This window comes from Felis catus, chromosome C1 (assembly GCF_018350175.1).
Source record: "Felis catus isolate Fca126 chromosome C1, F.catus_Fca126_mat1.0, whole genome shotgun sequence".
Taxonomy (NCBI): domain Eukaryota; kingdom Metazoa; phylum Chordata; class Mammalia; order Carnivora; family Felidae; genus Felis; species Felis catus.
This window is the reverse complement of record NC_058375.1, coordinates 165,147,032-165,173,882: the sequence shown is the minus strand read 5'-3', so window position 1 is coordinate 165,173,882 and position 26,851 is coordinate 165,147,032. Positions and strand designations below refer to the sequence as shown.

The window sequence follows — 26,851 nt, the reverse complement described above, 5'->3', positions numbered from 1 at the left end:
ATGTGTACAGTTTAAATTCTTTTTTTTTAATATATTTTATTTTATTTTGAGAGAGAGATAGAAAGCAAGTGGGGGAGGGGCCGAGAGAGTGGGAGACAGAATCCCAAGCAGGCTCTGTGCTGTCAGTGCAGAGCCCGACGTGGGGCTCAAACTCATGAACCGTGAGATCATGGCCCTGAGCTGAAGTCAAGAGTCAGACACTTAACCTACTAAGCCAACCCGGTGCCCACCCTTATCTGTGTACAGTTTGAAGAAAACTAGAACAGATTCCTCTGTATCTAGCACCCAGTCTGAGAAATAGAACATTACCGTAACCTAGAAATACCCATGGTGTCCTGCTTCTCCTCTGGCAGTATCTGCAATTCTGACTTTGTTAATCCTTTCCTTGCTTTTCTTTGTGGTCCCACTGACTATTTATATGTTTCCTGAACATTATATTGTTGTTCATACCATTTAAAAATTTTACATAAGTAAAAACATACCATACAGATTCTGCTGTGTCTTGCTTCTTTAAACGTTTTATTTATTTTTGAGATCCATTCGTGTGGGTTTGTAGCTGTAGTAAACTAATTTTTATTGCTGTATGCATTTGATTATAAAAGTGTACCACAACTTACTGATCTCGTCTGCTGAATATATTGAAGTTGTTTTCCAGTTTTCACTGCAATAAACAATGCTGTTATACATATCCTTCTACATGTCTCCTACACACCTACAGATTTCTCTAGGATACACACTTCCGAGTGTGAACATGAGATCATAGAGTACATATGCATGCTTAATGTTACTAGGAAATGCCTAGCTATTTTCCAAAAGCATACCAATTTCCTTTCTTGCCAGCAGAGTATGAACATTCTTATTCTCATTCTTGTAAAGGGCTGGAACAGTTTTGGAACAGTCTTTTTCTGGTTTGAAATTCCATGATTTGCAAGGAAGGAACACCTTTTCTTGTGTTTATGGGCTATTTGTGCTCCATTATTCTATTTGGTTGTTTGTCATTCTTGCTGATTTGTAGAAATTTTAATATATATTTTGCCTTATGATGCTTAATGTGTTACAGTTTTCTTCTCTCAGTTGGGCTTGTCTTTTCACCTTTTATAATGCTTTTCAATCAACAGAAGATATTAATTTCCATGCAGTGAGTATTTTCCTTTAGATTTTGAACTTTTTATGTCTAGTTTAAGACTTCTCCCTACTTGAGACCATAAAGATGTTTGACTACATTGTCTTCTAAAAGGTTTACAGAGTTAACCGAGTTACCTTTCACATTTAAGTTTTTAACTTACCTAGAACTGATTTTTATTTATGTATGAAGTAGGAGTTTAATTGTTTCATACTGATAACAAACTGCTCCACCACTATTTTCTGAAAAAAATCCATCATTTTGCACTGATCTGCACTAGCACCTCTGTCATATATTAAATGGCAGTTTATGTGCGGTTTGTTTCTGGACTCTTTATGCTGTTGCGTTGGTCTAAGATTCTAACCCCCCTGGATTCTTAAAAATTATATGCCACATTGTATAACTCTTCATTCATTAAAGTCTTCTTCAGTATCTGTCAATAAAAATTTGCACTTTTTCCCTTAAAGATCTTGCACATCCATTGTTAGATTTATTTCTAAGCATGTTGTAGTTTTGATGCTGTGAGAAATGACATATTTAAATTTTTTTCTGCCTATTACTGGTATATAGAATTACAATAGAATTTGCATAATGGTTTTACACTTAGCATATACACTGAATTTTTTATTTTTATAGCTTGTATTTGTAGACAGTCATATCATTTTCAAATAATGAGAGATTTGTTTTTTCTTTCTGAATCCTTATACCTTATTTCTTTTTCTTGCTTTATTGGTCTGGTCTGGACCTCCAATTTAATTTTACACAGAAGTGGGGAAAGTAGGTAAACTTACCTTATTCGTGGTCTTAAGTGGAATGCTTTGAAAAAAATTTAAAATTGAATATGTTGTTTGCTATAATTTTGAAGGTAGATATTCTGTATCAGATTAGGGGAATTCATTTTAATTCATGATTTACTAAACAATTTTACTATTTAGGAATATTGAATTTATCATGTGCATTTTATGCATTTGTTGAGATAGTCATAGTTTTCTCCTTCCATAGATTAATGTAGCCAATAACATTACTTATTTTTCCTTCTTTAATTCATTTTTATTCCTGAATAAAACCACCTGCTCATTTGTGTGTGTGTGTATTTTTTTATTATTAAATTTTTTTTTAAACATTTATTATTGAGAGACAGAGACAGAGCATGAGCATGGGATGGGCAGAGAGAGAGGGAGATACAGAGTCCCAAGCAGGCTCCAGGCTCTGAGCTGTCAGCACAGAGCCCGACGCGGGGCTCCAACTCATGAACCGTGAGATCATGAGCTGAGCTGAAGTCGGACGCTTAACTGACAGCCACCCAGGCACCCCAAGAACCAACTTTTGATAAATCTTTCATTTTCTATGTACTTAGTTTTCTCCTAGCTTTATTATTTCCTTTCTTATCTTTTCTTTGTTTTTTTTTTTCTGTCCTTTTACAAACTTTTTAAGATAGGCATAGTTTTCATTATTTTTTAGATTAAAAAAATTTTTAAAGGGGCTCCTGCAGCGGCTCAGTCAGTTAAGGGTCTAACGTCAACTCAGGTCATGATCTCACGGTTCGTGAGTTTGAGCCCCACGTCGGGCCCTGTGCTGACAGCTCAGAGCCTGGACCCTCCTTCAGATTCTTTACCTCCCTCTCCCTCTGCCCTTCACCTGCTTGTGCTCTGTTTCTCTCTCCCTCAAAAATAAATAAACATTAAAATTTTTTTTTTACTTAAAAAAAACTTTAAATGTTTTATTCGGTTTTTGAGAGAGAGAGACAGACAGAGACAGAGAGACAGAGCATGAGCAGGAGAGGGGCAGAGAGAGGGAGACACAGAATCTCAAGCAGGCTTCAGGCTCCAGGCTCCAAGCTGTCAGCACAGAGCCCAACATGGGGCTCAAACTCACGAACTGTGAGATCATGACCTGAGCTGAAGTCAGACGCTCAACTGACTGAGCCACCCAGATGCCCCCACGCACAAAAAATTTTTTTAAGTAATCTTTATACCCAACTTGGGGTTCAAACTTACAACCCCGAGATCAAGAGTCGCATTCTCTATGGACTGAGCCAGACAGGTGCTCCAGTTTTCATTATTTTTTAGCTTTTCTTATTTTCTATTTTAAGTTTAAAGCTGCATATTTTCCTCTAAGTTTCTGTAGCTCCATAATATAATAATTTGTATGTTACCAATATTTTGATATGTAATATTTTGTTTGTTATTCAGTTCTAAAGGTTTTCTGATGCCATTGTAATTTCTTCTTTGATCCTTGAGTAATTTAAAAGGTTGTTTCTTAATTTCCAAACATATAGGAATTTTTATAATTATGTGTTTTTGGTTGCAAATCCATTGTGGTTGGGGAATGTCATTTGTATGATACTATTTTGGGGGGGGGGGGTAGATTTGTTGAAACTTTTTTGAAAACAGCATTTGACCAAAATGTTTCAAGAAAGTTTGGAAAGAATGTACATTATGAGCCCTTAAGTGTAGTTTTCATATGTATTCATTAGTTTAAATTTATTCATTGTGTTGCTTAAGCTTTCTATAAAACTACTGATTTTTATGTTGATATCTTAACAGTCAGTTGTTGAGAAAGTGTGTTGAAATCTTTCAGTATGGTGGAGGATTTGTCAATTTTCCTTGCTTTGTGTATTTCAGGGCTTTAACTAGTTGTAGGCAACTCAGAATTGATATCTTCCAAGTGAATCAAATTTCTAACCATTATATAATTTTTGTTTTTGTGTCTAAAAAGTTTGTCTATAAATGTATTCATCCATGGAACTGGCTACATCAGATTTCTTTTGTTTGGTATTTACCTTGTATATCCTTCTGTATCTTTTTACTTTTATATTCTCAGTCTGTGTTTTTCAGCTTTAACCATTTCCCTTATAAATAGCATAAAGAAAGATCTAAAAAAGTTTAGCATCTTTGTCTTTTAACTGAAGCAATTAATCTGCTTATATTTGATGTAATTTCAGAATATTTAGATTTATTTTTATTGTCTTCTACATTTCCATTTGTCCTACCTTTTCTATACTAATGTTCTGTATCTGATAATTTAAGAATTTGAAGTGTTTTGGGTTTGATTGTGCTAACTTTTGTTTCTGTTGGCTCTTACTCATTGCTTTGACTCCTTGTTTAGTAATTTTGACCCTTACATTCTTGAGTTTTCCTTGGAAAATTATCCACTGAGATTATTTGTATCCTAGAGTGAAAGAGACAATTTCCTACAAAGGATTTTCATTTGCCTTTGTTAGACACCCTGGGGCATTACTAGTCCAGGACCACTTTGAATAAAATTGACAGGTTTTATTTAGGTTGCTTCAAAAGTGAAAATTTGTTGTGCAAACTTGTGGGAGGGTAGTTTGTGGTTATAAATTCTCAGGATATAATTTCCCCCACCCTACTCACTGCCAAGTTTTGAGACTGCTAGTTTTCCATGCAATCTTTTCGGAGGGGTGGTGGAAATGAGTAGTTTATTTTAGTTCCCTCTTTCACTGAGTTTCTGTGTTTGGGCCCCAGTTTTATGAGGGTTCTAATATAACACACTCCGACGTGGGTGGTCCCAGGGTTTTGTTTTCTGTTTCCAGAGCACAAAAATCTGTGCTCAAGTTCATTGGGTTCAGCAAATGCTATGAGGGTAGAGTTGATTGAGTAATGCCTTTCTAGATATTCCTTACTCTTTTGCTTTCATATGGATGCATTCAAGATGTTCTTATATTATATCCAGCATTTTTAGTCACTTCCAGGAAGGGTTGGTACTGATACTTAGTCTGATATGTTGCCAGAAATTCAATTATCTTTTTTGAGTTAGAATTACACAGATAAATTCTCACTTTTGATAAAGGTTTGCTTATCAATTATGGATTTGTGGAGGGTCATCTTGGTAGGTAGAGTTTACATAATCATTGACTCCCTTCATTCCTTGAACTTCCAGGTATAGCTGGCAAGGGAAGGAAAGGCAAGGGCAATTTAAAAAGACATGATATATAATTCCATACAGTTTGAGAGGAAAGTGTGGAGAGGAAACTATCAACCCTCTGCTTAATAAATATTAAATCATTTATGCTAGTCCTTCACCCATGTTATCTCACTATGATACTCTTATAAGGCAGACATAATTATGGATCATTTTACAGATGACATGGCAGCTAATATTAGTGTTTACTATGTGTTAGGTCATTGCCAAGTAACTTACATGCACTTTTTTTCAATTAGCACCATTTTATAGATGAGGAGACAGAGGTTTAGAGAGTTACTTGCTCAGTGTTACTCAGCCATGAACCAAATACCCGGAAAGTCTGTTTAGATAATGGTATTTGTACTATTCAGAATCTCACCTGCTTTGCCTCCTCATGTCTTCAACAGAATAGCACTAAAGTATTAACAACAACTAATCCCTATTATGCACCAGATACTCTTCTAATGGCTTTATGTGTATTACTCATTTATTCCTAATAACAAATCTGTAGAGTGGGTCTTATTATCATCTTCATTCTAAAAATAAGGAAATTGGAGTTTAGAGAGTTTAAGTAACTTGCTCAAGGTCATACAACTAATAAGTGAGGAAGTGGATATTTGAGCTCAGGTGATCTGTGCCCATTGTCCGTGCTCTTGAGTACCATGCTAGACTGCCTCTCAAAATGTGACCCAAGACTTTGAGAATGGAAAGGAGATTTTACTTTCCAAGAACATCAGTATTTCTTGCTAGCAAGTAGCCCAAGCATATTCACTGGAATCAGGGGATGATTAAATAAGTGAGAGGATAAGGAAAAGACTGGTATCATGTTTTAGAACTCTTGATCTGAGAGTGAATTATGGAATGGGAAGGCCATCTGCCACTGCCAAGATTGATAACCAGTGGGAAAACTGTTGTGTTGGGGAGAACAAGTGCACGGAAATGAAGAGATCATTGGAGAAAAACAGCTCTCCTGAGACCCACTGTCAATTTCTTCTTGTACTTGCATTTAGCCAATTGAAAATTATCCAGTGAAACAGGAAAGAGTTACTGGAACTCTGGGGTATGTTACCAATCTTAGAAGTAGCATTCATAAGCTACTCTTTCATCCACTGAGACTGAGGGCCCAAAGAATTACCAATGGGTTAAAATATTTTGCAATCTGTTTATGACACCGTTAAATATAAGTGGTTCTGTTTGCCTGGCTTAAATACTCATTTACTTTGTGAGAGTGAGCAACTGGGAATTTTAGCATTCATGCTTTCAATTATTTTGGTGAAATTTTATACCAAAGGAAGAAATATAATGACTTGCTCTGAATAAAAAATTTATTTCTCCCCAAATAATAAACCCAAAACTTGAACCATAGAAGCCTTTTCTAGAGGAAACTGAAAGAGTATTTTTTCTTCCATAGTTGGCACTTTCATTTAGCCTTCCAGTAGATGTGATTAATATATAGGGGGATCTCAACTTGAGCCTGAGCTGGGGTTTGACTATGTGTGGATATGTCTGGTAGATGCATGGGACAACACCTTAAGGCTGTATGAAAGGGGGGTGGGGAGCTACCCAGGGGGAGAACTCATTTTAAAGAAAGGAGGAGCCAGGCACACCTGGCCCAGTGATAGAGTTAATCTGCTTCCTGTGGGGGAACATGTTGCCTATAAAAGTCAAAACACAAACAAAACCTAAAACTCTTTTTTTCCCCATTTCTATTTATTTCTCTATTACATTTTTATTTTAATTTCAGTATTGTTAACATACAGCATTATATTAGTTTCAGGTGTACAATATAGTGAAAAACCTAAAATTCTGTATGGCTCAGTCACACAAACATCACTATGTTGGAACTTTTGAACAGGTTGTAATGTCAGCGTTCATCAACATCACGCAGGTGTTGGGCATCATCCAGATCCCACTGCACATCTCTGGTTCCTCTGGTGGCAGAAGAGCAGCAGTGTGGTCTGGCAGAGAGCGCAAGCCTGGTGACATGGCAGTCATGCCTGGTGACATAGTAGTCTTACCTGATGACGTGGCAGTCGTGCCTGGTGACCTGAAAGTACCCAGAGAGGGCCACAGCAGATTCTCAGATTATTCATGAGCATGCCTGAGTTCCAGAAGCACCTGACTTTGGGGAACACTTGTACTTCCAGAAGCACTTGAGAAATTGTATAGGTTGTTGAGGTCCTGCCAGGTGGACCCAAGGACCATAGAATTTGAGTTCTAATCATTAGTATGATTCCGTTTATATTCACAGGTTGATGAGGCCTGGGGGAGCTCAGGTTGCAGTCTTATTTCACAAGAAAATTTTTCAGCACAACTAGAGGCCACCAAACAGATACAGTCATGCTGCTGAGCATATGGATGCCATAGGATTTGTTATCCTTAAAGAGCTTTCTAAAATAGGCAAAGGTGATCAAAAGCTACAAACTTCCAGTTATAAGATAAGCAAGTTCGGGATGTCATGTACAGCATGGTGACTATAGTCCACAGTACAGTATTTCATAGTAGAAAGCTGATGCTTACTTAAAAAGAAAAAGGGGGCTCCTCGCTGGCTCAGTTGGTAGAACATCCAGCTCTTGATCTTGGGGTTGTAAGCTTGAGCCCCATGTCGGACATAGAGATTTCTTAAAAAAAAAAAAAGAAGTTGTGAAGAGAGTAGACCTTAAAAATTCTCCATATGAAAAAATATTTGTAACTATGTAAGGTGATAGATGTTAACTAAACTATGGTGGTAATTATTTTGCAATATATACATGTATCAAATCATTATGTTGCACACCTAAAACTAATACAGTGGCATATGTCAGTTACATCTCAATAGAACTAGAAAAAAAGGGCTTTCTAAGCATGCGTTAATTGACACATCACTGATTTGAAGTGTGGCATTGTTATATATATTCTTAGGCTTTGTGAGAATAGAATCAGAATATAAGAGTAAGTTAAAGACTTAATGATCCTGTAATATTTGGATTTTATTACTTTTCATCTCATATTGGGTAGAGAAGGCTTTGAGGAAGAAGGGTTAGACAGTTAGAAAAAGAATTAATGGGATGCCTGGGTGGGTCAGTGGGTTGAGAGTCCAACTCTTGATTTGGGCTCAGGTCATGATCCCAGAGTGGTGGAACTGAGCCCTGCATGGGCCACTGTGCTGAGTGTGGAGCCTGCTTAATATTCTCTCTCTCTCTTTCTCTCTCTCTCTTTCTCTTTGCCACTCTCTTCAATTTGTGCTCTCTCTCTCTCTAAATAAAAAAAAAAAAAAAAAGAAAAAGAATTAGTAGTTTTAAAATTTCCACTGATGAAATAGATAGTTCTTTCCTTTAAAAAAATTTTTTTATGGGGCGCCTGGGTGGCTCAGTCAGTTAAGCGTCCGACTTCAGCTCAGGTCACGATCTCACGGTCCGTGAGTTCGAGCCCCGTGTCGGGCTCTGGGCTGATGGCTCGGAGCCTGGAGCCTGCTTCTGATTCTGTCTCCCTCTCTCTCTGCCCCTCCCCCGTTCATGCTCTGTCTCTCTCTGTCTCAAAAATAAATAAACGTTAAAAAAAAAATTAAAAAAAATTTTTTTTATGTTTTATTTATTTTTGAGACAGAGAGAGAGAGAGAGAGAGAGAGAGAGAGAGACAGAGAGTGAGCAGGGGAGGGGCAGAGAGAGAGGGAGACACAGAATCCTAAGCAGGCTCCAGGCTCTGAGCTGTCAGAACAGAGCCTGACCTGGGGCTTGAACTCACAGACTGCGAGATCATGACCTGAGCCAAAGTTGGATGCTTGCTGACTGAACCATTAATTTACAACTTTCAGGTCACTTAACAATGCTGAAATTTAAAAACAAATTAAGAGGGGTGACTGGGTGACTCAGTAGGTTAAGCATTGACCTCAGCTCAGCTCATGATATCACACTTTGTAAGTTCAAGCCCTGCATCGGGCTCTGTGCTGACAGCTCAGAGCCTGGAGCCTGCTTTGGATTCTGTGTCTCCCCCTCTCTTGGCTCCTCCCCCACTTGCACTCTCTGTCTCTCTCTCAAAAACAAATCAACATTAAAAAAATAATAAAAAAAATAAAAACAAGTTAAGAAGACTAAGTGTGAGATCAGAAAAAACCATGAATGTGCTTGACTGCAAAAACATACCATGTGACATTTTTTTGTTAATCTCTCTCCATATTCTTTTTAAAAAATTTTTTTTATTTATCTTTGAGACAGAGAGAGGGAGATAGCACAAGAGAGAGTGGGGGGAGGGGCAGAGAGAGTGGGAGAAGCAGAATCCGAAGCAGGCTCCAGGCTCTGAGCTGTCAGCACAGAGCCCGACACAGGTCTCAAACTCGAGAACCCCAAGATCGTGACCTGAACCGAAGTGGGAGCTTACTTGACTGAGCCACCCAGGTGCCCCCTCCATATTCTTATTGTACGTCCATTGCTACTGCAGAAACAAAAGCTCTATAGGTGTGGTATAAACTTTTCTTAGTTATTAGTTTTTGTTAGTGAAATTAGAACATGTCTCATTTCTATTTAATTTTACTTGATTTTATTTGAGCTTTACATAATTACCCAGAGAAATTCTTGTGAGAGTGGACAGGAAGCTCTGGGTGGTCCAGAGGTGACCATTTCTTCTGGGGGAAGCAGGGGGCAGGGAGAAAGGCCACAGTCAATTTTAATGAAGACTGTGGGCAGGATTGGGTTAATCCTAGCCCCATCAGACACTGTAAATTTTTATTTCATTACCATTTGGCTTAACGACTGAAATAATAGAAATAGAAATTTTATGACAAAATGAAATTTACCTGTTGACTATTTTGGTGGAAAATGGAGAATAGACTGCTAATTTAGGAGACTCTGTCTTCATTATTATAAATCATTACAGTAACTTTATAGTCCTATTAGCATTTATGAAGTAGTTACAATGCTAGGATCTATAGCATGATGATTTGAGAACTTGGTGTAAGTCAAGGATGGGTCTGAACTCCGTGCCCTTCAAAAAATGTCACAGCAATATTGTGTAGTTTTCCTCTCTTTATTGTTTTGCTTGTTTTGTACTAGTAATTGCAATTTTGAAATGTTCTTGTATTGCATTACCATACTGACAGTGCTGATTGAAAGCTATGTTGGGAGTTTTGGGAAAGGTTTGGTAGAGGGAATGTACCTTTTTCACTTTTCTACTTTATTCCACACAGATTTTTTGGGAAAAGCTCAAGAAAATTACCTACTTGGGTTTCTTTTTTTTCTTAAAAAATTTTTTAACGTTTATTCATTTTTGAAAGACAGAGACAGAATGCGAGCAGGGGAAGGGCAGAGAGAGAGAGAGGGAGACACAGAATCTGAAGCAGGCTCCAGGCTCCAAGCTGTCAGCACAGAGCCCGATGCGGGGCTGAAACTCACGAACCATGAGATCATGACCTGAGCTGAAGTTGGACACTTAACCGACTAAGCCATCCAGCCGTCCCCCTATTTGGGTTTCTTTAATGTCTATAATCCTCTTTATTTGAAAAGTCTATGAAATATCTATACAACTGTAAACTGTTATTTATCAAGCCTTTATGTCCTGAATTAGAAGGCACTTCTCAATCTTCTTTTTCTCTGTTCCTGCATTTTATAGTCTTAAGCACTTGCTCCTTTATTTAAACAAACAAAAAAACCCAGTTAAACAAAAAAATTTTCCCCTAATTTTCAAAGTAATACATGCTTATTAACATAACGGTGAAACGCATCACCCGTAGTGCCATTTCCCAGCGATAAGAGCGATGACTTTGATTTCTTTCTTTCTAGACCGATGTGGATGTACAACTTTTGGTTTTGTTTCTAAATATTGGTATTGTAAGGGATCTATGAGCAGGTACTGGCTCCCTACCAGTTCAGTGTTGTTTTATTAGAAATGGGTCTTACCTCTTAAAAACTGAAAACAAACTGAGGGTTGATGGGGGGTGGGTGTTGGGTGTTGGGGAAGGCGCCTGTTGGGATGAGCCCTGGGTGTTGTATGGAAACCAATTTGACAACAAATTTCATATTTAAGAAAAATAAATCTGTAAAAAAAAATGGGTCTTACATTTCATTGGTTTATTTACTTCTAAGACCTACTCAGAGAAATGGAGTCTAATTATTATAGGCTCGTCTCCTTTCTTATGCTTAGGAAGATAAACCTGAACTAATAATAGGAATCAAAACATTCCTTTAGCCAAGTCATGCTGATACATAAAAGTTTTCTGTAATTTATTTACTGAAAGCAGAGCATTATAAACTAAAACATGTTCATTATGACTAATGGTCTTTTCCTAAGGCAAGATAATCACAACAGTATTCTTAAGGAAATTCTCTATATAATTGGGGTCAAGCTCATATACAGTTTTGTGTCTGTGTTTTCACTCAACGTTGCATTACCAGCATTTTTCATGTCACTAAGTGTTTTACAAAAACATTATTTTTAATGGCTTCATGAAACTTCATTGGATTGGGGATACCATCATTTACTTAACTATTTCTCTATTTTTGGATATTTTGGTTGTTTCCATGTTTAGAAACTTTTTTGCTTTTATAACACTGTAGGGAAAATACTTGTGTATAAACCTTTGACCTTATTTAAGACTATTTCCTTGAGAATATGTGCTTTAAGGATCTAATAACTTCTTAATTGGTCTCCATAACTTCAGAGTCTATTCTCCTGCCTACTGCTGCAAGACGAATTTTCCTCAGACATCAGTCACGTCACCCATCCCATGCTCAGCCCTCAATGACTTCTTGTTGCCTCCAGGAAAAATTCTGTGGATTCTTCAGCTTGGAGATTGGAGTACTTGACAGTCTTGTTCTTTCCAATTTCTATAACCTATGTACCCTAAGTAACTAGGCTCTGTGGGATGATTCTGCTCTTCCGCAGCACCCACCATGAGGACTTTCACTAATTATTTTATTTTTTTTATTCTTAATGTTCATTTATTTTTGAGACAGAGAGAGAGAGTGCAAGTGGGGAGGGGCAGAGAGAGAGAGGGAGACACAAAATCCGAAGTGGGCTAGTGGGCTCCAGGCTCCAAGCTGTCAGCACAGAGTCCAATGAGGGGCTTAAAGCCACTAGCCGTTAGATCATGACCTGAGCTGAAGTCGGATGCTTAACCAACTGAGCCACCCAGGTGCCCCTCATTAATTATTTTTAACTCTCTCCCTCCCTCCCTGTCTCAACCAAACATAAATTATAACTCCGACAGCTCCAATAATGTATGGGTTACATTGCCTGTCACAAAATATTTATCCTCAAATCTCTCAGTGCTCTCCCCAAAGGTTCTTCTCTTCCAATAAATCTCCTGCCCCCATCCCCAGCTTTTCTGGTTTTGCTAGTACTCGTGTGTGTGTGCATGTCCATGTATAAATGCATCGTGTAAGGTCTGAAAGGGCACATATGCCAAACTTTACCTATGAGAAAAGGCTCTCGGATAGAATTTATTGACAGGATTAAGGGAAACTTTCGCTTTTTACTCTGTATACTTCTGTATGGTTTTGAAAATTTTTACAAGTGTTCATTTATTTTTAACTTAAAAGCAATAAAATTGTATATATTTGTTTAAAAAAAAACCTTGCAGGGTTATAAGCTATAATGGAGGTAGGGTTTATGAAATTGCTTTCTAAAGTTTTAAAGCTCAGGGCAAGTGCTAATGTGGTTCCATCCCTAGCTTTGTTCTGATCACCTAGGAAGCACTCTGTGCACACTTCAACACCTACCTATCTTTCAAAGCCCAGTTCAGTCTTCATCAAAGCCTGCTGAAACCCACAGTTGTTTCTACAAACTTAAATTCCTATGACATCGACTTCCTTGATCTTCAGTCTGGGGCATATGGTGATGGATAAAGAAAGGTATGTTTAGCAGCAATCTAAACCATGAAAAAATGGTTCAGGATAGCTCTCTCTTCATGTTACTCTTTTCTACAATTTTTTTTTTTTTTGTGCTTCATATATAAAGGTTATTTATTTTTGCTTTTTGTGTTTAGTGAGGGGCAATGATTGCAAGTGCACTGACTTCTATGTGATGTTGTAAATGTCACAAGTGCTTCCGGGATTTCTTCATCCAGAATATGAAGGGATTGAATATTAGGGATCTTCCAATGTATCTCTGGTTCAAAAAGATTCTGTTAGATGATATGATCTAACAGATCATATCTGTTAGATCTAACATCATCTGTTAGATGATGTGATTCTGTTAGATGATATGATCTTACCTGATAACTGGCTTAATTTGAAAATGGTTACTTTCTCTTAAAAAATGTCATTTCAAATCTTTTTATATGAAGAGATTAAATAGGACAATTCAAAGTAGTAATCTATTTGGTAGGGTGGGAAGGACATTGAAATGCAAAACACCTGCATTTGAATCCTAACTCCACCATTACTAAATTCTGTTATTTTATTTATTTATTTATTTATTTATTTATTTATTATTTTTAACATTTAATCACCTTTGGAGACAGAGCACAGTGGGAGAGGGGCAGAGGGAGAGGGAGACACAGAATCTGAAGCAAGCTTCAGGCTCTAAACTGTCAGCACAGAGCCCGATACGGGGCTTGAATCCACAAACTGTGACTTCATGACTTGAGCCAAAGTTGGACACTTAACCCACTGAGCCACCCAGGTGCCCCAAAATTCTGTTATTTTAGACAAATCACTTGACTTCTTTAATCTCAGTTTCCTTATTTATAAAAATGAGGATAATAATCTTTATCTCCCTTAACTATCCATGTGAATGTACCCAAGACAATTCCTGATACACAGTATGCTCTCAGGAAACATTAGTTTCCTTTCTTTTTTCATTAGTAACTTTGATGTGTGAAAGGTGCATCGGGCTCTGTGCTGACAGCTCAGAGCTGGAGCCTGCTTCAGATTCTGTGTCTCCCTCTGTCTGCCCCTCCCTGCTCACACTCCATCTAGCTTTCTCTCAAAAATAAACAAACATTTAAAAAAAAAGCAGCAAATGCTACTTTATATATTTATGTATCTAAAAGGAAATTCAAAGAGAATGAAGTAGGTGCTTTAAAACTGAGGTGTAGGATTCTGTGTCTCCCTCTCTCTCTGCCCCTCCCCCATTCATGCTCTGTCTCTCTCTGTCCCAAAAATAAATAAAAAAAAAACGTTGAAAAAAAAATTAAAAAAAAAACAAAAAACAAAAAACTGAGGTGTGGAGAGGTGCCTGGCTGGCTCAGTCAGAAGAGCAGGCATCTCTTGATCTTGGGGTTGTGAGTTTGAGCACCATTTTGGGTGTAGAGATTACTAAAAAAATAAATAAATAAACTTAAAAACCCTGAGATGTGGTAAGTATGAATATGTGCACAAAGTTTGTGTAACCCTCCTCCAACTGTGTGCTGGAATTGCAGAGCTGCAACAGGCCTGCATGTTATTTTCTTTCTTATAGGACTTTAGTCACAGGAGGGTTAGAAAAGTTGAATGCCTCTTTGATGTCATTAAATGAGTTGCTTAAGTAAGTCATATCAAATATGATAGTACCTCAAATACTTTCAGGACTGACATCTGCTGGACACAGTAGACACAATGCCTGTGGCCCACGATAGTTTAGGGACCCATGATATTTCTTTTAATTTCTTTTAAAATCAGAAGAACAGAGGTGCCTGAGTGGCTCAGTCGGTTAAGCGTCCAACTGGTGCAGGTCATGATCTCGTGGTCTGTGAGTTTGAGCCCCACTTTCGGTTCTGTGCTGACGGCTCGGAGCCTGGAGCCTGCTTCGGATTCTGTGTCTTCCTGTCTCTCTGCCCCTTCCTTGCTCGTGCTCTGCTCTCTCAAAAATAAAAATAAACATCAAAAAAATAAAATCAGAAGAACAAAATGAGCTTTTAGGTCAAAAACTTTTAATATATAACATTAATATATACATCTTTATACCAATCAATTGAAAAATGTAATAAGTATGTACGTATGTGTGTATAATGAAGGAAGGAGACCACAAAAGTCATAACATAGTCCTGGATGCTGTAATGAAGTTTTAGATTTTCTCCCAGGAAACACATCTTCTGAACAGGCTGAGTAGTGTTTTTCTATGCCATTTTCATCCTTTCCTGAGCTGCACCAGGAGAGGAGTCTCATTGGGGTGCTCAGAGACCCATTCTACTGCATGGGTCTTTCCGTTTTTATTCCTGCCCCTATGAAGGTAGGAGATAAACCAAACAGAAAAACAAAACAATAAAAACAGGTATTTATCCCAAGCCTCAGATTCTCCTAATATGAGGTTAGAATCTTAAGAACAGAATCTTCCTTCTTATCCCAGGTTTACATAAATTTAATATATAAAGTCCATGAATATTAGTAAATTTGTAAAGGAAGTTTTTGGGAAAAAAATTCAACAACAAACACACACATATACACCAAGATTGATAATCTAATTTTGGCTGAATAAAAGAACATATGAACTGCTTACAAATAAGATGCATAGAGTAGGACTGACCTTCTGAGATATGGAAAAGCAGATATTGTGAGAAGGAGACTGTGTGGCATAATATCTCCTGCAGAGGACTCGTGTAATGTAGGACGTTGGGTCAGTAAATGAGCTGGCCTCAACTCTGCCTCTTAAGAGACCTTTTGGCAGTAGTCAGTGGTGTTGTAATAGTGTTGTATGTTGATAGAGGGTAGCTTCACTTGTGGTGAGCATAGCATAATGTATAGAGTTGTTGAATCACTATGTTGTACCACAGAAACTAACGTTATAATGTTGTGTATCAATGGTACTTCAACCGAAAAAAATCATTATGCTGAATAAAAGAAACCAGATGTAAAAAAAGAGAAAGAAAAGGAGAAGGAAAAGAAAAGAAAAGGAAAGAAAAGAAAGGAAAAGAAAAGAAATCTTGTGTTATTAAAGGGTGGGGCAAAGTGGAGACCAGTCACTGTAATTCTGTTTGTTTGTTTGTTTGTTTTTTTAAGGCTATTTACTTATTTTGAGAGAGAGAGAGAGAGAGAGAGCAAAGGGAGGAGGAGTAGAGAGAGAATCTTATGCAAGCTCCACACTGTCATCACAGAGCTTGACGCGGGGTTCAATCCCACAAACCATGAGATCATGACCTAAGCCAAGATCAAGAGTCAGACACTCAACCTACTAAGCCATCCAGGCATCCATTGTCATTGTAATTCTAAACCAACTGTTCCTGACAGTGTGGATCTGCGAGTCTGTCTTAATTTGAAAGGCAGCCTTATGTAAAGGGGACTTTAAGGTGGTTGGAGAGGAAAAGGAGAAACTGTTTTCTCTCACCACTGGGTTTATGACCTTCGCTTTTAGATTGATCATTTTGGTTAATAATAATTCATGTTAATAATAAGCAACATATCAGGAGCACTTACTATGTGCCAGACACCGAGCTGAGCACTTCACATGGATTGACTGTTTAATCCTCACTGCAATCCTATCGGGTAGAAACTATTACCATTCCCATTTTACAGATGAAGAAAAGGAGCTTAAGGAGGTTGAATGACTTATTGGAGTTGTCACAGCCAGCCAAGGGCTCTGACTGGACAACTGGAAACTGCATTCTAACCTCTGCCATTACCAGCACGGAACCCATCTTTGCAGACTATATAATCAAGATGCAAGAGTGTGAGAGTTACGGGCTGAATTGTGCTCCTTTCCAAATTCACATGTTCAAGATGTAAAGATTTCTTCACATGCCTAGTACCTAAGAATGTGACTTTATTTGGAAATAGCATCCTTTAGAGGTAATCGAATGAAAATGAGATCATTATAGTGGACTCTAATCCAGTATGACTGTTGTCTTTATCAAAAAAGGAACTTTGGACACAGAGACTTCCATAGACATAAGATGATGTGAAGAGACAGGGAGAAAACAGCCATCTGCCTCCCAAGGAAAAGATGCCAGGAACAGATCCTTCTCTCACAGCCCTTAGAAGGAAACAACCTGCTAACACCTTGATTTTGGTCTTCTAGTTTCCAGAAAAGGATGCAATAAATTTCTGTTGTTTAATCCCCTCAGTCTTTGTGTGGTGCATTATTATGGCAACCCTGGAAGGCTGGTACAGGGGCTAAGACATCTTTTGTATGGACTAGTCCTACAAGAAGATAAGGTCCCAATGCTATTTTGGAGGGCCTGAGCAGACTTCTTATTTTCCTTGTAGGTAGAGAATAATCAAATATAAGTAACAGATATTTTTTTCAAGAATTTTGAACAAACTGAAAATAAATGTAGTCCAAGGATTTGGGGTTAATGGTGTAAGACCCCTGAATGGCTAATTCATGGCAAGTTAAGACTTGGTACACAGTAGAATTAAGTTGTCTTCTGTGCTTTCAAATAAATGACTTCTTTAACATAAGACATTATTATCCAAAATGAATTTTCAACTCAATCCAAATACTTAATGATGGTGGTAACAATGGTAGAGTCATTTGTGCTTAAGGACATTTGGACACCCTTGGGACCAAAAGAAATTAGACTGAGCTGAAGTGTTTTAATCACAATTAAAGATGTATCCAATGACACTTGGTTCAGATTTCATCAGATGCACAGTTATTTTGGCATAAACAATTTAGTGGAAAATATGGTAGGATAAGAAGAAAAAGTTTTTTTTAATTTTTCCAGGCAGATGAATTTAAAAAATTTCTTTGTAAGAGACTTTCTGCATTATAACTCGTTTGCTCATATTCTTTGTGTATAAATAATTTATTTGCATACTAACAAAGGGAGTGATTTATTTTTCCTAAATTTCTCCCCTTTCTCTCGTAGCACTGGATGTCGTGCTCGCACTACTCTGTTGAGAAAGTCAGTCGTTTGTGCAACTGCCTTCCTGGCACAGTGACTGCCTAGAGAGCTCGCTTGGTTTCTTAGTGTTTCCTTAGAAGCCATTATTTGATATTTATTTAATTCTGCTAATCTAGAGGCGCTTCAGCAAGCAAAAGTTATCCAGAAGATCAGCTGTTTCTTTCTTTGATGAATGCTTATTGTTTGTAAATGAAATTCATAGGTGAAAACAAATCCTTAAAAAATTATATACTATTATTAGATAATGTTTTTTTTTCAAAGGAAACCAGTGATCAGGAGGTATTTTCTCTTTGGTTGTGACTTGAAGACAGTTCAGACATATTTAACTGTAATTTTGGTAGCCACATTTGAGTAGGAAATAGTATACAAGACATTTCATTGCATGTGGTAAGTGTATCAGAAATCTCTTTTGTGCCACCTCAGATGCTTTGCCTGTCTTGCTGGAGCTCTGGACGTCTCCCACTGCAGTTGCTGGGTGGTGACTGACTTGGTATGGCTCCAGGATCTAATAGATGGGAGCGTGCTGATGGGTAATTTATCTTTCTACCCCTTGACGGACTGTTCTGAGGAAAGCTTTCTCTATAGCTTATCCTGGGAGACTGTCTCTTTGTGAAGGGGCTAATTTTGAAAGACAATATCTTGCATTTGCTTCCCAGTCTTACCTGCCTCAGCTCTCTTTTCCATTACCACCCTCACCTGGGATTCCATCTCCTTATGAAGCTTAGAATTTAAGCCTCAACCAGGCTCAATTTTCCAGGGCATTTATTCCAGGACTGTAAAAGTTCTGTAAGTGTTTAGTAAATTGAAATGAAGAAAAAATAGAGTCTGGGCTAAACGGGGGCTTTTGTTTAATCATTTTCATCTTTCTGTGCTTCAGAAGCGCTTGGTCTGCGCCTCTTGACCCAGTCACCTTGTGGATTAGTAGGGGTGGTGCCTGGAAAAAAAAACAACCAACATATTAAAGTCTATTTCACTGATAGTAAGGGGTCTACCAGATGAATTGAAGAGAAGTTGCATTTCCAAAAGCCTGTTTTAATAAGGGAAGAGGAAGGGCAAATGATTCAGAGTGAGAATAGTCCAGACTGGGGGCCCGAAGCCCATCTTTCCTCAGAAACACAGTGTACTTCTAGATAAGTCATGGTTGCCTTCTCTAGGTACTTTCCCTGTTAGAAAAACCCCTATGTCATTTCTGGCCTTCATTCTTCCTTAAGAAGAAACGGAAGTGTTTCTCCAGTGTCTTTTCAGTTTCATTGAATTTATGATTGATGTGTATATGAGACTTGAAAGACTGAAAATGTGAAGCTTCTGTTAAAAGGTCAAAAGGAAATTATTATTATTGTTATTTACCACTCTCTTGCCTTTAGTAACTGGGAGTTGTTAGAAATTTCATAGTAACTAAAGGAAAATTGTTTCAGACATTCAAGATGTTAAAAAAAAAAAAGATACACAGCCTCTGTTGTATATTTTAGTGCATGTTGGTACCCAGGGCCAAGACCTTTGTGGTCTTGGGAAGAAATGTAGACATTATTACTACTTTTATTGCCATAACTGTTATTAATAATAAAGAGGATTGTTACAGAAATGAAAATAAGGAGGCACCAGCTATGCTGACCTGTATGAAACCTTTTGCAATTTAATGAAAAAAGACAAGAAGAGATAACATTTAGAGTATTATCTATTTTTGTGTGTGTATATGAAATTGGGGTCAAGCAACTATATCTGCAGGTAACATCTTTAAGGACTATGTAATCGATCAAATCCATAGTAAATGAGGAAAATTCTAATTTTGTATAATTTGGCAACTGAAAAGTATGAAAAGGAAAGCTGTGTTGGGAACTTTAAAAAACTCCTGAAAGGTCTGCTTTTATCAAGATACATGTTGGGGAGGTTTATTATAAATCAACTGATCAGACCATGACTCATCTTCAGGGATGTTACTGGAAGTGGCTATTTGGATCTTACCATCACTGGAGGTAATGCTTGATCTTGTCACTGACCATAAAGATGTTTCAAAAGCAGTGACATAAGCTGCACTCAGTAGAACCCACCAAGGCCACTGCAGGAGCAGTGTATTTAAGTGTTTAGTCCAGCAAAGACATGATGTTCATCTTGTCTTTACTTCTGCTGTAAGGGCAGACATGAAGAAACATTCATTTTGGCTAACATAAAGTCATTACAAATGAGGCAAGAGAGCAGTGGAGTGTAAAGCAAGCCGCCAGTCCCTATTAGTGGGAAAATTAAGAGAAGTTGCGGTGCTTCATGTTTGTGGATGTGGAAGGAACAGGATTCACATGTGCATTCATCGCCGCCATTTGTAGACTGGCAGGAATCCTGGACTGGCACGGCTGACCTGGGGTGGCCGTGGGGATTGTGCTTCCAGGCTGCATCAATGTGGGGGGGGGGGGCTTCTAAATGCCATATGTGGGGCAGAGAAGGAGTGTAAGCAATAGGTAACACTAACAGGTTTTGGGTTCAGATAGAGGAGAAAAAAAGTAGAGGAAATAAAATGTAAAGGCTGATCATCCAACCCAGACTCCTCTTCAGTGAAGAAATCCCTTTCATTGTGTCCTGAAAAAAACCACAGTCAATAGTATAGCGCAGGGGGACCCTAATGTCAGTCTGGGGATTGGCTGCATCAGAATTTTCTAGGGAGCTTTAGAAATACACTGCCCAGACGTTCTGATTCACTAATCTGAAGTAGGATTTGGGATTCTGTATTTCAAAAAAATCTCTCCAAGGGATCCTTCTAGCCAGTCATGTTTGGGAATTCCTGAACTTTATTTAAGCACCAACAGTAACGCTGAGCTCGTTACTATTTCGTTCCTGGTTGACCAATGTGATTATAAGTTGTTATCTTATTTCAAACCCAAATCTGCATCTTCAAAATTTCCACCCATTTTTTTTTAAATTCTTCCTGGAATTCTTGGAGTAATTTAAAAGTCTTGGGTCAAGTTGGAGAACTTGAATTTGTGATGGACCTCGTCATCATAGATTTATGATCTTAACCAGCAGCAAGGTAATATTGGAGCAAAGAATATGAATGATGAATCGACTCAGATATGGGGATTGGAAGATCAGCGAACTGAAGAATTTTAGGATGCTGGAGAGGGTAAAGTTGAAATGACCATACATTACCGGGGGACTGTTGAGGCCTTCAGAGCAAGTGTGGACTGGGTATGGGGAGCTGCCAAAGGACTAAGAGGTCAAAGGGTAGACTCGGCTGATGGGGGAGATTCAGTATAGGCTGGGCTGGTAGTTAACTAGCCTGCCACTGATTTCCCAGGCCTGGATGCAGTAGGTTCTCAATAGGTGTTTATTGACTGACTGACGATGGCAAAAGGCAGATAGAGAGGTGAGGATGGAAGAAGAAAGTGAGGAGACTGTATCAGAAAATAATTGACTAGAAATCTTAGAGGTGAAAAGTTCTTAGCAGTGGGAAAACCCAAGTTGGGGCTAAAGTGTGATGGAGTTGAAAGTGACAGCAGTTGAGAAAGGTTGTGGTTGTCATCATGGGTGATTCTGTTACTGAGAATTATGGCCAAAGATTGGGGAGAGTAATTGTCACTAAGATGTGAGCTAAGTGTTTGGAGATGATACAGACATGAAATAGAAATGGCAAAGGGCATGAGAAATGGCAGAGAGCATGAAGTGTGAGGGCCTGGCTCTGTCTTATGGGTGAGTTTGGGCATGTCCCACATCCATTCTGGACCTCTGTATTCTTTTGAGTTAATAACATCTTTTCTACCTCTCATTCAGAGTTGTTGGAAGCTTATATGAGATACAGTGATAGGTTTGTAAAAGTCACTTTGAAAGGTTAGATGATCTCAAAGGACTGTCCTAGTTTTGAGATCATCAACATAACTATTCCAGTTAGTTATTACAACATATTGATATTATGATATGTGACAAAATATGTATGTATGATAAAGCTACAGTTGAACTTGAAAGAAAAATATCTAAAACTAGTACTCTAGCACAAGTAGCCAAACAACAATTAAGCTAAATGACTTCTATCTCTGAAATTAATAGGTCAAGTTTGAGGAAGATGATTCTAATATTTCTTTTTCTTTCATCAAGCACCTGCTGGCACTTTTTGAAAGATCCAGAAATCTACATGTTGGACATGAATCTTGCTGTTGCTGTAAATGCACCTTCCACAACTTGATTTTCTGTAATATCCATTACTCAAGTAAAACTATGTTGCAACTAAATGCTGCTTTGATGCTGATACTTCATTTTCAAATTTATTACAATTAGTTATAATTCTATAACTCTATAAATTCCAGTGAGTAGGCAGTTTTCCATAATGTTTCTTTACATCTCTCTCTCTCTTTTTTAAAAGTAAGCTCTATGCCCAATATGGGGCTTGAACTCACGACCTCCAGATCAAGAGTCGCATGCTCTACCAACTGAGCCAGTCAGGTGCCCCTATGTATCTCTTGAACCATGGCTCCTCTTTTGACTTTGGAATATTCAAAACTCAGCACCCAATCTAGGAGGAAGATTGCAGTTAAAAAGATGAGTCTATACAGTTCTTACATTGGCTTTACTTTCTACATTATTGTTTCTGCTGTGGAGCACAATCTCAAAGTCTCACGTATATCCAAAGTTGGATTCAGGTATGGTTTCTATTAAGTGGTCTCTTGCCCCTCATTTCTAACACAGTATTTGCAGCTAGTCCTTTAGGACGTTCAAAAGCTTAAAATATGTTCTTTTGGTAAAAGAAGGAGATATTCCCAGATTCATAGTGTTCTTCCTTGAAGTGTACTTGAGAGAAACTGGAAGTCCATTTCCAGGAGTCTAGTCTGTGGCAGAGGCATTATTTATGGCCTAAGAACATCATAAATACTGTAGGTTCTTTATATAAACCTTTACTGAGTGGTGTTGGTTCTAAGAAGTAGAGGCTAGAGGTGAAGAGAGGAAAAACATTCTTCTGAGAAGGATGAGGTCACTGTTCCAGCATTTGGAAGGGTTTTTATCAATTTACAACTAACGCATGTCTAATGATAATTACCATGCACATGTATTACTCTTAGCAAAATAAGATACAAAGCAAGGGGCTGCGAGTTATTCCAAATTCTCTTGCTAAAGAAATAACAAATACAGAAAACTCAGGGGAACCTTGTACCTAACAGATGAACCTATTTGGTTCAGCTAGATTTCCCAGAACAGAACTGGGAGAACTGTTTTCTTTGCTTTGAATTACAGAGATTGAAAGTGGAATGATGTACATAGTGGCTTGCAGAAAAGGAGACTAACCAATGGAGAGATGGTTTTAGAACAGTAGAATGGGAATATTTTATATTACTTTGGCATTTTTCCTGGGCCCCCCATTGCTGTAATATGACTGCACCATTTCCTTATTCTGTTTTGCTCAAAGTTTTGCCTACTATATATTATGGATTAAATAGTGTCTCCCAAAAAGGATTTGTTGAAGTCCTAACCCCCAGGTCCTCAGAATATTTGGAAATAGGTTCTTTGTAGAGGCAACTGAGTTAAAATGAGATCATTAGACTGGGCCCTAATCCAATATGACAAATGTCCCTGTGTAAAAGAAATTTGGACACAGAGATAGGCATGCATGGAGGGAAGATGATGTAAATCCACACAGGAGAAAACGGCTATGTGAAGATGGGGGCAGAAATTGGAGTTAGGAAGCCATAAGCCAAGGAATGCCTGGGGCCACCAGAAACTAGGAGAGCCATGGAACAGATTCTTCCTCATAGCTCTTAGGAGGAACCAATCCTGTTGACACTTTGATTTTGGACTTGTAGCCTTCAGAACTATGAGACGATAGGCCACTCAGTTTATGGTACCTTGTTATGGCAGCCCCAGGTAATTAATACACTCTGCTTACACCAAACCTAGGAACTTTTCATGTTTCCTCCAGTCCTTTGCTGTCTATTGAGAAGTAAAATTTCAGACTCCCTAAAATGTCCTTAACTCTATCCTCCACCCAGTTTCCTCTGCACAGCTGTAGATGAATGGTAGGTAAATATAGTCCTCGTTGGGAGGATTCTTACTTGTCCAGAAAGGTTGAACTGTGTAAGTGACATGAATTGTAATGCAGATTACTTCATGTCAGGACCAGTAAAACCTTGAACCTTAAGCATCTCCCAGATAAAGGAATATTGACAGATCTTAACTATGGAGACGGTGTTGTGATAATAACCAATTCAACGCAGAATATTGCTTTTTTCCAAGGAAGATTCAAGTAGGGAGTCAATAACATGAACTTTCACATCAGCTAGTCCAAGATGAAATACTAGCATGGGCATCGATTAATCAAGATGGTCTTGTCCCTTGTGTTCTTGTCTTGGGAAAGAACTTAGTTCAGTATCTTTAAGATTTATTCACCTTGTATTTGTACTGATCACATTCATTGAACTGCAGACTGGAGCCAAGAACTATATTCTGAAGCTGAGCTGGTGATAGGCAGTCTGTCTCAGTCCTTGGAGTAAATCCAGCCATCTTAAATATTGAAGTGTTACTTTATGATGCCCTGGAGACATTTTCATCATGCCATATTCTTTGTGATCTGCTGAGACCAACCACTGAATTTGAATGCTTTTCCAAGACAGGTAGATTCTCTCAGCAAAAATTACTTAAAAAGCTGGTGTGAATGACTGATAGAAAAATACCTATCTGGACATTTAAGAAATATAAATAAAATATACCTGGTGGAAAGAAAAAATTATTTTGACTTAACACGTGTATAATTATGTCCATACCCATATTCGTACACAGATTTTCTTTGAGTCCAGTTTATGCACCTATAGAGAAAGGACTGGAGCTTTAAAAACTCATTTGCATGTTCATGAGTACTTTACTTTATATCGTCATGGTCCTTTACCAGTTAGATACTGTTAATTACCACTGCTACTACTCCTAACATTAGCATTTAGTGGGTATTTACTGAGTAACAGGCAATGTGATAATTGCTCTTTCTACATAGTCCCTTTTAATTCCTTTGACAACCCTATGAAGTATATCTCTTTGTCTCCATTTTACAGACTAGGAAACCAAGTCTTAGCAATATTAAGTAGCTTGGACAAGGTCACACGGTGAGTGATGATGCAGGGATTAGAGATCCAGATCTTTCTGATCCCAAAGCTTGTATTCTTATCCACTTTGCACTTCAATCTCAAGTGTACTGTTAAGTACAAAACCTCTTATTGGTAAAGGCTCAACTCTGACAGTCCACTTTCAATTGGCAGAGATCAGTTCAGAGCTGACATGTGTACAAGGAAGTAGCAGGATGCCTCAGGGACTGAGTAATGCAAAAGCAGCACCAATGGAGAGAAAAGCCATTCCTGGCACTAAACCGCCAGCAACAGCACCTTTAAATAAACATAATGGACACCATATGCTAACTAACTTGGATGTAAATTAGACAATAAAAAATTTTTTTAAAAAGGAAAAAAAAGGAAACGTAATGGGGACTCAGTCCCTTGTGTATACCTCATGTAGCCATAGCCAGTGACTGAGAATCTTGTGTAATGAGGGTACAATTCAGGAGGTGACCATCCAATGCAATACTACAAGGGACAGGAACATTCAGAGTGTGCAGAACAGGTAGAGGAAGGCTAGAAAACTTGGGTGACTGAGAAGAAGAAATGGGTGGGATGGAAATGGAAATAACTCTTGGCCAAGAAAAGGAATTATAAGAAACCCATATGTATTTTAAAACATGGCCATGAGTCCTTTGATGCCCTTCTTATGAAGACATAGGGGTCTATGCCTCTTCTGTTGAATTGGGACAGGCTTGTGACTGCTTTGGCCAAAAGAATATTATGGAAGTGATGCTATGTCACTTCTGAGGCTAGGTCACAAAAGACATGGAACTTCTACCTCTCACTCTTGAGCCCTGAGACTCTAGGCAAGAAGTCCTATTACCCTGAAGCTGCCATACTGGCAGGGTCATGTTCAGGTGCTCTGGCTGATAGTCCCAGTGTTACAGCCACTTGCCTTCCCCTATAAGGTGCCAGACATGTGATTGAGGCCATCTGTCAGCTGAATGCAGCAGCATGATCACCATCAACATCATGTGGAATAGGTGAATCACCCAGCTGAGCCCAGCCCAAATTCCTGATAGACAAAATCATCAACAACAGATAAGTGGAATCCCTAAGTATGAATTCATAGTTTGTTAACCATTTCTATTCATTGACCTGGCAGAATAATTGCATGTGGAACTTTGGGGCAGATGTCGAACGACAGAGGTCTCCATTGTGAGTGGGATTATGAGATCTCAGAATATATGCACAGTTTTATGGAGTGACACTGGTTATATGGGAAAGCAATCTGCCTGGAGAAGGAATGGATTGTGAAGATTGTGTCTCAAGTACTGGGCTAGATCTTTGTGGTTTGGATTCTAGTTTTAGGTCTCCTACTGACACACTGCCAGAACTTGGGCAAGTTCTATGGCCTTGTTAATACTTGCTAATAATACCTGCTGTACTTACCACCTAGGGAACGAAATGTGGCCTTGAGAAAAACATGAGCTAGTATGTGTGAAAGTAATTTAAAAAATAGGAAGCGCTACAAAAATGTATTACTTCTTTGTTCATTTGTAGATCTTCACTGATACTGCTGCTCAGCACTTATCACACTGTATTCCCTACTCCTTGTACCTAGAATAGTACAAAGCTCAGAATAAGTGCTTAATGAATATTTGTTGTAAGGCTTCTTAGACTTAATGCTAGATAAGGCAGACTGGAGAAAATTTAGTTGGACACTAGTGCAGATTTTTTTTTGTAATGTTTGTGGTATAAAAACCATTAGAGATAAACCATTCCCATCCATCTTAATTTTGTAATGCACTCAATAGAATACCATATGTTTGAGCTTGACAAATATTAGTAAAAAGTCAAATGAGATCTGTCATCCAGAGGTTGTAGTAGGTATAATACTTACCAGTTCTGCCTTAAAGTAGAAAGAAGCATGGTAGGAGAGAAGGATAAAAGGAAGACATAAAGAGGTGCATCCATCTCAATGGTTAATAAGACAGCATTGTCCAGATGTTTATGGCCTGGAAACCAACCTGCTAGAAGCACTGAGTGTCCTTT

General features: G+C 38.2%; 1 long non-coding RNA gene across 4 annotated transcripts in view; it reads left to right on the top strand.

Annotated features, from left to right (window-relative positions):
* LOC111561878 overlaps positions 1-26,851 on the top strand; it is a 172,635-nt gene that overhangs the window by 59,195 nt on the left and 86,589 nt on the right. For 2 of the 4 annotated variants that reach the window (XR_006583338.1, XR_006583339.1), the window contains exon 2: positions 16,796-25,914. The exons of the other annotated variants lie outside the window; for them this stretch is intronic. This is a non-coding gene — a long non-coding RNA (uncharacterized LOC111561878). The remainder of the gene's footprint in view (positions 1-16,795; positions 25,915-26,851) is intronic. 4 annotated transcript variants of the gene reach the window in all.